This window comes from Chiloscyllium plagiosum, chromosome 2, assembly GCF_004010195.1.
Source record: "Chiloscyllium plagiosum isolate BGI_BamShark_2017 chromosome 2, ASM401019v2, whole genome shotgun sequence".
Lineage (NCBI taxonomy): Eukaryota > Metazoa > Chordata > Chondrichthyes > Orectolobiformes > Hemiscylliidae > Chiloscyllium > Chiloscyllium plagiosum.
Window position 1 is genome coordinate 44,929,826 of NC_057711.1, and position 11,430 is coordinate 44,941,255.

The 11,430-nt window shown below is 40.6% G+C and overlaps 1 long non-coding RNA gene across 2 annotated transcripts in view; it reads left to right on the forward strand.

The window, feature by feature from the left end:
• The first annotated feature begins 240 nt into the window (after positions 1-240).
• LOC122565459 overlaps positions 241-11,430 on the forward strand; it is a 15,976-nt gene continuing 4,786 nt past the window's right edge. Inside the window, exons 1-2 of one of the 2 annotated variants that reach the window (XR_006316184.1) lie at positions 241-383; positions 4,975-5,076. This is a non-coding gene — a long non-coding RNA (uncharacterized LOC122565459). Of the gene's footprint in view, positions 384-3,052; positions 3,124-4,974; positions 5,077-11,430 lie in introns of those variants that run through there. The other variant, XR_006316185.1, reaches the window with a different exon arrangement.

The following is an 11,430-nucleotide window of genomic DNA, read 5'->3' on the forward strand; positions in this document are numbered from 1 at the left end:
GATCCCTTGCAAAATCTAACACTTTGACTCTTGATTGGGTGAAAACAAGGATCAATAGGTGCAGCACCAATAAGATTTGCATATTTAAAAGTATGTTTTTAGTTTACAGTTTTGACCCTACTGCAAATTTCCCTAATTTGTAATTGCCTGGAGATGCCTAACAAAAGAAAACTCCTACAGGTTTTGCACTCAAGTGCAGTCTGGCTACAAATTTCATGGAGAAATACATATGTAGTAGTAGGCTGGATGACACACAGGTTTCAGTATGACTCATGAACCAACTGAGTGGATGCATTGATTCTAAAAAAAGGCACTGACCCCCAACAAGATGCCCCTGACAAACATTTCCTTTATCCTGATGTGACCTAAGATGTTCTTCTAAGGTAGGGAAGCACACAATTTCTGGAATAAATGTTGATTTGTGAAATCTTGACAAAATGTCACAGAAAACTGTGTGCTATGTTAAAAGTTCACTTCAAATTTCTGATAGCAAGTGAATAGTAAAAGACAATGTTCATTTAAGTAGCATTCAAAATCCTCAGCAAAATGTCTTTACTCCAATCAGTTGCTTGCTTTTAAGAAAGGGTGTTAGGTCAACTGCTAGCCATCAAATTATAGTGCATAAATAAAGAACTGTGGATGCTGTAAATCAGACAAAAAAACAGAAATTGCTGGTAAAGTTCAGCAGGTCTGGCAATATCTGTGAAGAGAAATCAGAGTTAACATTTCTGGGTCCATTACCCTTCCTCAGAAGGGTTCTGAGAAAGGTTGACCACTCTGGAAATGTTAACTTTGATATCTCTTCACAGAGCTTAAAAATGTGTTGCTGGAAAATTGCAGCAGGTCAGGCAGCATCAAAGGAGCAGGAGAGAAACTTCTGAATTATAGTGCATGCTAGTTTGTGAGCATTAGAAACCATTTAAGTAGCAGTCAGGCCATTATAGAAACTTCATGTGACTGTTATAACTGCAAATTTTAATTCTTTCTTGCAAAAGATCTAATGGTGGCTTGGTAGATTCCCAACCTCCAAACTAGAATGTGGAGGTTTAAGTCCCACCTTCCTCCAAAGAAGCAATACAAAATATCTGAGTAGTTTGATTAAAAGGAAAGGATATAACTAACTCTTCTATCAAAATGGTGTCTTAAGCTAATTGCAGACAATCTCGGTTTATAACCCAATTTTTGCAACCTTGGCTGCCCCTTAGTATCTGAACCATTGAAAATTGTATCCCACAAATGTTCATACTGTTTTCCAAAAAAGGTTATTGGTGAAACCAACAAAATTTAGTCAATGGCTATGGATTGAGGGCTCAGTGGTGCAAAGTAGGAAATGGATTTACTTTATGGATGACTGCTGCCTGTGTGCTTTATGGATGACTGCTGCCTGCTGATTGATTGTTGGAGTATCCCTTATTGATTTGTAAACTATGTTCATTGCTCAATTAATTTATTAATTCCATGGTGCCTGTTGATCCATTAATTTATTGATTTGTGGATTCCTGTTGGTTTCTGAATTACCTGTGAGTTTGCTTCCCAATTAATTTGCTGGTGCCCACAGCATCATGAACTTATTAATTCACTGGCATCTGCTTCTGCATTAATTCATTGATTCATTGGTGTGCACATTAGTTTATGAATTTATTAATTCACTGCTGCTTTTTATCCATTAATTTGTTGGTGCCCACTATACTAATGTGTTACAGCACTAATTTGATCACTGCTGTTTAATTTATGAATTAGGTCATTTACAGTCATTTTTAAATTCATAGCTGTCTGTTTATTTCTGCTGCAATATTCATCATTATCCCTTCATGGCAACCACAAAGCATGCAGTTTGCCTCTTACAAATGACAAAAACACAAGTTCTGACTTAAATTCTTCATTTCTTTTACTTAAAGTTATAAGCACAGCTTCTTTTTTTCCCAGGCACACATTATCTATATCCTTTCAGGACATTGTGGTACAGGTTTTAAAAAATGTACAAGCCCTAGCTGCCTGTGTCCAATGTTTTGAGAAGTCAACTCGGTCAACATAAAAATAATGACTGTGTACACCATTTGAGTACACCGTTTGAGTATTACTGAAAAAAATACACATTATTTTAGATGAAATATATTTTTGTTTCTGCAATAGCTATGAAATTGATTGGATTTGATTTATTGTTGTCATATGTACAGAGATACAGTGAAAAGTGTTGTTTTGCATGCTCTAGAGGCAGATCGTACCACCAGGTAGCAAAACAGAGTACAGAATACAGGGGTACAGCCACAGAGAAAGATCAACATTAACATTTGAGAGGTCCTATCAAAAGTATGATAACAGCTGAGAAGAAGCTGTTCATGAATCTGTTTGTTGGTGTATTCAAACATATATATATATATATATCCTGCTTGATGGAAGAGAGTATAATCAGGTTTGTGGAGGGGTCTTTGATTATGTTGGTTGCTTTCCTGAAGCAGCGGGAAGTATAGATAGAGTCAGTGGATGGAAGGTTGGTTTGTGTGTTAAACTGGGCTGTGCTCACAACTCTTTAGTTTTTTGTGGTCTTGGAAACATCAGTTGCCATACCACGCTGTGACTTATCCAGATAGGAGGCTTTCTCTGGTGCATCTATAAAAATCAGTAAGAGTCTTTGTTGACATGCTGCATTTCCTTAGCCTCCTGAGGAAATGGAGGCATTGTTGTGCTTTCTTAACCATTATGTCAATGTGGTTGGGCCAGGGCAGATTGTTGGTGATCATCACTCTCAGGAACTTGACGCTCTTGACCATTCATGCAGGCAGGAACCTGCTCTCCACGTTGCTTCCTAAAGTCAATGACCAGCTCCTTAATTTTGCTGACATTGATGGAATGAAGGGGATGGCTTTAATATATACAGTCAGTGATGTATTCAAAGCCTTAATATACAAGATTGGATTTTTATTTACTTGAATGGTCTAATGCTCAATGAAGTAACTGCTGGGATTTATTTAACTCAGGAAATCTGGTGACTCAGAAAATTTGATTTAGCAAGGGAAGAGATACTGTTCTGCTCTTTTACAGACCACAGTATGAATCACGAGAGGAAGAAAAAGACTGCAAGACTTGACAGCTGAAGTCTAGGAACACTAATTAGGCAAATGGGTAGGTATTACTTGATACATTTTGAGGTTTAGCTTTGGCTCTAAATGAGGGAACCTATAAGCTAGGACAAGCATAGTGTTGTATTAAACTCTTAGGTTAATTGGTTAAACTACTTGATATAGTTACCATGATAATTGCAGAAAGAATTTGTTTTATTTGCTCATGAATTGTGGGCATCAGTGGCAGGGCCAGCATTTGTTGCCCCATCCCTAATTGCCCAGAAGGCAGTTTAAGAATTAACCACCTTGCTGTGAATCTGGAGCCACATGTAGGCCTGGAGTCACATGTCACAAGGTAAGGGTGCAGTTTCCTTCCCTAAAGGACATCAGCGAACCAACTGGGTTTTACCAACAATCGGCAATGGATTCTTGGTCATGATGAGATGCTCAATTTTTGAAAAATGGATTCAAATTCTACTATCTGCCAACATTCAAACCCAAGTCCCCAGGAAATTACCTAGGTCTCTGGATTAACATACCCCTTATAATAGTAGGCCATCCAGTCCTCTAAAAATTGAAATAAATAAATTTATATGAATGCTGCTGAAGAAGACACCTTTTTTTCAGTTTGCATTAATCACAAGAAGTCACAGAAGTACCCAGAGTAATGGGAAAACCAACACTTACATGATATGGGAGGAGGGTACTAATAGACTTTGATTGGTAGAGGTGGTGCCATAAAGAATGGATCAAATCAAGATCAGTTCATGATGACTGAAATTTAACTGCTAACGTTAGTTGAAACTTTTAAACACATACATTGACTTTGATTATTCAAGACAATGCCTTGACAAATAGGCCGCAGAATGGTTGTCACTTGTTTTGTTGAGTTGAAACAGACACAGTGTGTGTTCATGGAGGAGAAAGTAAGGACTGCAACTGCTGGAGATCAGAATCGAGTGCCTCATCTTCTGCCTTGGAACCCTGCAACCACACGGTATCAATGTGGATTTCACCAGTTTCCTAACTTCCCCTCCTCCCACTTTACCCCAGTCCCAAGCCTCCAACTCAGCTCCACCCTCTTGATCTGTCCATCACCTTTCCCATCTATCTACTCCATCCTCCTGTCTGACCTAACACCTCCCTCCCACCTTCGTCTGCCTATCGCATCCCTCTCATTTATCTCTCAGCTCTCCGGCCAACAAACCTCACTCCAGATGAAGAGCTTATGCCCGAAACTTCAATTCTCCTGCTCCTCGGATGCTGCCTGACCTGCTGTATTTTTCCAGCACCACACTCTCGACCGTGTGTATTCATGTTTTTTCAGTCTACAAAGAACAAGATCTAGCATGTTAAAGGATTATCAGACAGGTACAGTGTGGCATACTTGCATGTACTGGAAGCTGTATACAGGTCTGTTATAACACATTTTTTGTCAACACAAATTCACTGTAACGTGATTGATGAATTGGGGACGTTGTTTCTACCGTGCAAACTTTTAAAGCATGTGTTGGCGGTTAGGCGATTACAGTGCCAACACTTTAAGTACTGTTTCTAAAGCGCGATTTTTCTATAATGCAGGGTTGCACAAGAACCGCCTGTATCCACTCATGCAGTACAAATATTGTTTTCCCCTTTTCTTTGTAAATTGTACAATGAGTGCAAAATGAAAAGCCTCAGCAATACTTAGGTTCCACACTACCAGACACCTAAACAAAATAAGGTTAGTCGGAGATATGGCAGAACAGGTTGCAAGTCTGAATTGCAGAATGTGTAAGTTTGAAAACAGCTAGATTCCCCAAAGCAAAGAGGATAGGAGATGTGAAATAAAAATAGAAAGTGCTAGAGAAAATTAGCCTGGCAGCATCTATTGAGAGAGACTCTGTCCCAAGATTCTTCTCTTTTACTGCAGGGAACAGGAAAAAGACGGCATTTATGTTGTTGGAAAAGGAAGAGAAGACATGAGCTGAACAGATGATGAATGCAACCCAAAGAAAAGACAAAGACAAATTGGGTAATGGGGTAATGGCAGTAAAAGAGTGATCTTGATGCAAAATAAATGTAAATGATAGCTGTGAATAGTTGAAATCTTGGTTGGCTTTACTGAGAAAACACCCACATAAACAAGACACTAGGCAGGATATGCGGAAGGAGTGTAATCAAAATGGAAAACGGTGTTAATATTCTGAGTAGAACTCAATATTGACTCTTGAGTGCTGTAAAGTGTCCAAGCAGAAAATGAGGCAGTATTCCTTCAGCTTGTGTTGGGCTTCACTGTAACACTGCAGAAGGCCTAGGAAGGAAACATTAGCATGGGAGAAAGGGTATATTGAAAAGGCAAACAACTGGAAGATTGGGGTGATTCTTACAGTCAGAGCAGTGATGTTTTGCAAGACAATCATCTAGCCTGGTTTTGGTCTTGTCAATGCAGAGAAGACCACACTGTAGGTAGTGAATCCTGATGAAGGACTTTTGCCCAAAACATCCATTTTCCTGCTCCTCTGATGCTTTGCTTTTCCAGCAACACTCTAATCTTGAATGAACATATGTGCCAAAGAGTGGCAGATAGAGTTTAATTTAGATAACTGTGAGGCCAAGTCAGGACAGGACTTATACACTTGACTCTCCAGCAACTGCAATCCTCACTTTCTCATAGGGAATGCTTTCGAACAAGGAGACCTTAGGATACAGGTTGATAGTTCCTTGAAAGTGGAGTCACAGTTACACAAGATGGGTGAAGAAGACATTTGCTATGCTTGCCTCTATTAGCCAGTGCATCGAGTATAGGAGTTGGGATGCTATGTTGCAGTTGTGCATAATATTGGTTAGGCCACCTTTGGAATACTGCGTTCAATTTTGGTCTCCCTGCTATAGGAAGGACGTTGTGAAACTTGAAAGCTTTCAGAAAAGATTTACAAGGATGTTGCCAATATTGGAGCATTTGAGCTATAAAGAGAAGAGGAATATGTTGGGAATGTTTTCCTTACAGGTGAGGAGTGACCTTACAGAGGTTTATAAAATCATGAGGGGCATGGATAGTGTGAATAGTCAAGGTCTTTTTTTCCCAGGGTAGGGGAGTCCAAAACTAGAGGGTACAGGATCAAGATGGGAGGGGAATAATTTAAAATGGACGTAACTCTTTTGCCAACTCTTTTACACAAAGGGTATTGTGTTTATGGAACGAGCTGCCAGAGGAAGTGGTAGAGGCTGGTACAATTACAACATTTAAAAATACATGAATAAGAAGGGTTTAGAGGGATATGAGCCAAATGCTGGCAAATGGAACTAAATTAATTTAGGATATCTGGTCGACATGGACAAGTGGGATGAAAGAGTCTGGTTCCGTGCTGTACAACTCTGTGACTCTAAGTACAAGGAAAACTCTACTTCACCTGGGTGTGTTTGAGGCCCTGGAGAGTGAGGAGGGATTATTGCTGGAGAAACACAGCAGGTCTGACAGCATCTATGGAGAGAAAGCAGAATTAAAGTTTTGGGTCCAGTATTCCTTCTTCAGAACCCTTCTGTGGCTCAGAAGGCTGTTGGGATTGGGGCTGGGCTGGTGAGAAGCAGGATGGTGGAAAATCAGAAAAGAAGTGTGGATGCTGTGTAGTGGGGGAAAGGTAGCATCTTCTGTATTCAGGAATGACAATCCTGAAGTATATTGGCTATGAGTTGAGAGATATCTCATGAAGGCTGGAAAGCAACTTGGAAAGAGAAGAGTAAATCCAGTTGTTGTGGTCCTTGCTGGAACAAATTGCATAGATAAGAAAAGGGATCAGGTCCAGTTTGAGGAATATTGATTTAAGAAAAGAATTCACCTCAGGGAAGAGATAAACAGTGCAGAAGAAGCTTGACACATGCTCCATCCTGAAGGAACACTATGACTAGTGAGTACCTTACATAGAGGGAAATGACTTGAGTGAGGGGTGTAGTCTCATAAGGAACAGGCAGTCTCAGGAATATCTTGTTTAAAATCGGACGATGCAATGTAGTGCTATATGCTTTATAATAATCATCCTACACAAGCACTTGCCATTTAAAAGAAAATGGCTGGAAACCTCTGCCCTGTGGGACCGAATGATGTAATTGTAGAGAGCAGGAACTATGTCACAGAGAGATTTCATTATTTTGTCCAAGGTAACAAAATTGAAGCAGATCAAGTCATCCCTGCACTCCTAAGTATTATGGGGAGAAATAACTTCTAACTTCCTGAGGAGTCTGGTGCAGCCAGAGATGCCAGGTTCTAAAATTAATGAAGGAATAGTTGGAATCTTACAGAACTATTTTTCACAAAACCATTGGTGATTACTGATGATTTGAAGATGCTGGTGTTGGACTGAGGTGTACAAATTTAAAAATCACACCTGATGAAGGAGCAGTGTACAAATTTAAAAATCACACCTGATGAAGGAGCAGCACTCCAAAAGCTAGTGCTTCCAAATAAACCTGTTGGACTGTAGCCTTCTGTTGTGTGATTTTTAAAATTGGTGATAATTAAAAGGCTCAGATTCCAGCCAGCACGATGGTGAATCTATTTCCCAGGTCGTAGCCACTTTGAACAAGTTAGTAGAGTTCTGTGAACTCGGTGACAACTTCAATGATTCTATCAGAGACAGACTAGTATGTGGTTTAAGATGTGAAGCAATCCAGAAGAGACTACCTGTGGAACGCTACCTGTACTTAGAAAACTACATTGGAAATAGCACTCTCAATGGAACTAGCAGCCAAGGCAGCTTAACAGCTAAGCTCAAACATGAGAGTTTACACAATGGTGGCTGAGAGACTGGTACCAATGCAGACTCAAAGCTGTCATTGGTGTGCAAAACCAGGTAATGGAGCAGCAAATTGCTGGTTTAAAGAATCAGTATGCAGAAACTGTGCATAAAGGGCACTTGAACAGACTTGTTTGAGGAAGAAACATGAACAACACACAACTAACGTACAGAAACTGATGAGTAGAAGGAAAATCTACATAGTACAAAAAGAGCAAGAGAAAACCCAGACTCTCAATCCAAAGAGGAACTGCTGTTAAACATTGCTAGTGACACCAACCCATATAGGATCTCTCCCCTACTGAATAGGCTAACCAGTAAGAATGGAGGTGTACACCAGTGCATCAGTATCGTTGACCTCAAAGTGTGTATCAGAATCAGCTCAATTGCATTGCACTGAAAACTCTTTAAAATGGTATTAAAATTTTACCAAGGTGAAATGGCACCTTTAAGCTGTTATATCAATGTGAATTGAAAGATTGATTTATAAGATCATTCTGAAGATTTCTCTTTATATGGTACCAAAGCAGTTTTTTCAGTTTCATTAGGAAGAATGTGGTTGGAGAAGATCTACTCACCTGGGCTGAATTAAATCACACGTCAGATTTTGATACTGAACTATCACAACCAAATAAGCCATGTTTTCAGTGGGCGTCTGGGAAACATGGAAAAGATCTTGGTCAAATTGAAAATCAAGGATGAGAATCAAGCACAATTTTGCAATGCTAGATCAGTACCTTATGCAATTAGGTCAGAGGTCAAGACAGAATTAGGCAGGCTAGTCAAAATGAGAGCCCTTGAACCCAGCAATGTGAATAATTGGGCCATGAAGTAAGATAGATTGGTACATATCTGCAGTGAGTTTTAAGGTCTCTTTTTATCTGGTACTCTGTGCTGAGCAATATCCTTTGCTTTTAAAGGACATATTTTCTGAACTAGCTGGAGGTCAGCTATTCATTAAAATTGATCTTGGACAAACCTTTTTCCAGGTGAATCTAAAGGAAAAAGTAGTGAGGAAAGACAAATGTGATTTTCTTAAATATTCCATCAAATATTTAAGTTATGTCATTGATGCCAAGGGACTACAAAAATCACCTTCAAAAGTAAATACCATCAGTGAGGCACTAGCACCCAAAAGGTCTAAGCCAACTATGACTATTTTTGGGCTAACTAAGTTACTACGGCATGCTTGTCCCAAATCGTGCCACCATTCTCAAGATGTTCAACAATTTCTTATGTCAAAGTAAGAATTGGAAATGGGAAGATCAATATGAAAGATCCTTTACATGAGCCATAAAGGCTTTATTTCAGACTGAAGTCCTATTCCATTTGACTGAAGTCCTATTCCATCACAAAGTTACCATAGTATGTCACTGCATGGAATGGGAACAATCGTTTCTCACATATTACCCAATGAAGACAAGAAGCCAATTGTTTTTGCATCAATATCCTGAAGAAAAAGCAGAAAGGATAGAATGCACATATAGTGAAAGAAGGCCTTGGAGTCATTTTGGCATTAGACAATTCCACCAGTACTTGGGTGGCTCGACTAACCACCCACAGATCATTGCCCACAATATTTGGGCCACACACAGGGATATCTTCTCCAGCAGTGGAAACGTATACGGAGGTGGGCATTGCTTCTATTCCCTCACCACACAATTAAATATCAGCAATCCAACATAAGTTGACAGGAGAACACAAGGACTGCTCTTGCTAAGATGCAGAGACATCTGTTTCTTGACATGTAGCACCTTTTATTGCATTGCAACAGTCAATTAACCAGGCATTACATACCACAACTAACCAGTAGCAGCAACACTTTCTGCCTCTTATGTCTTGCAAGTGGATCCATCTTCCCAAAGAGCAGCCCATCACCCACAGAGAAGAGTACCCTGGTTTCCCCATCTCATCCTGCGTAAGTATGGGATGGAACATCATCTGTTTTGCCTCCTGGATCTTCCTAAGCAGCATGGATGACAATGTTCTTGCTGGGTTCTGTGGGGTCACCCACTGAGTTTCACACACCTGCAGTTCCACACTGAGAGAGAAATGCCTCTGACAAAATAGTTTGTTCATCATCCTATGTTGTACCCACTGTTCACTTAGAAAACAAATTAATGTTTAAAGTTTCTTTCACAAGCAATCATATGTCAATAGTTTTACCATTTCATAAACCCTTGCTTTTCACCATTCATGTGATTACCCTGTCTCTGCTGTGGCTGCAAATTTTACATGGTGACATGCAACATCACTTCTTGATGTAACAAATCAAAATGCGGTTGCAGGGCTCACACTGCATTGGCTCACTCTGACACCCTAGGATTGTCCTCCCATGTTTTCCTGCTATTTGGCTGGCTATGTGCACAGGATTGTATATCTCAGTGAGTACCCCAGGAGTGACACTGACTGGAAGGTATGATCGAGACATTCCATACTGCAGGATAATCAGGGGCGAGCCACACAGCAGCCTGTGTGAACAACTTAACATGTGTTAGAGGACAATGTTGCTCCCCTATGAAGGACCTGTGAGTGGCTGCTGATGCAGCTCCCTCCCCTCACCCCACACCGGCTCAATTACCACTCGCCCCCACCTGCCTCCCCCATTGTGAGTCCCTTCACAACAATTCTCCTCAATGTTGTACAATCTGCGTGCTTCATGAATGGCTTGACAATGAGTGGTCCTCTGTGATTGGCTCTTAGCCATTGTGTTAATGTGTTGCTGAGATCATCAACATCCCATTTGCCTTGCTAGGGGACATTCTGTTCAGCTTGCAGGCTTCAGAATCTCCAGATCATCACCCAACCTGTGTAAATGTGGTTAAACTCACCACTGGCCCCTACTTGTAAAATCATAGAGTCATACAGCACAGAAACAGACCCTCCAATCCACCTCATCATGCCAACCAGGTTTCCCAAACTAAACTACTCCCATTTGCCTGTGTTTGGCCCTCTAAACCTTTCCTGTTCATGTATTTGTCCAAATGTCTTTTACGTCATTCCTACCACTTCCTCTGGTAATTCTTTCCACATATGCACCACTGTCTGGGTGACAAAGTTGCCTCTCAGGATCCTTTTAAATCTTTCTATAAGACCATAAGACATAGGAGCCATTCGGCCCATCGAGTCCACTCCGCCATTCAATCATGGCTGATGAGCATTTCAACTCCACTTACCCGCATTCTCCCCGTAGCCCTTAATTTCTTGTGACATCAAGAATTTATCAATTTCTGCCTTGAAGACATTTAGCGTCCCAGCCTCCACTGCACTCTGTGGCAATGAATTCCACAGGCCCACCACTCTCTGGCTGAAGAAATGTCTCCGCATTTCTGTTCTGAATTTACCCCCTCTAATTCTAAGGCTGTGTCCACGGGTACTAGTCTCCTCGCCTAACGGAAACAATTTCCTAGCATCCACCCTTTCCAAGCCATGTATTATCTTGTAAGATTCTATTAGATCTCCCCTTAATCTTCTAAACTCCAATGAATACAATCACAGGATCCTCAGCCGTTCCTCATATGTTCGACCTACCATTCCAGGGATCATCCGTGTGAATCTCCACTGGACACGCTCCAGTGCCAGTATGCCCTTCCTGA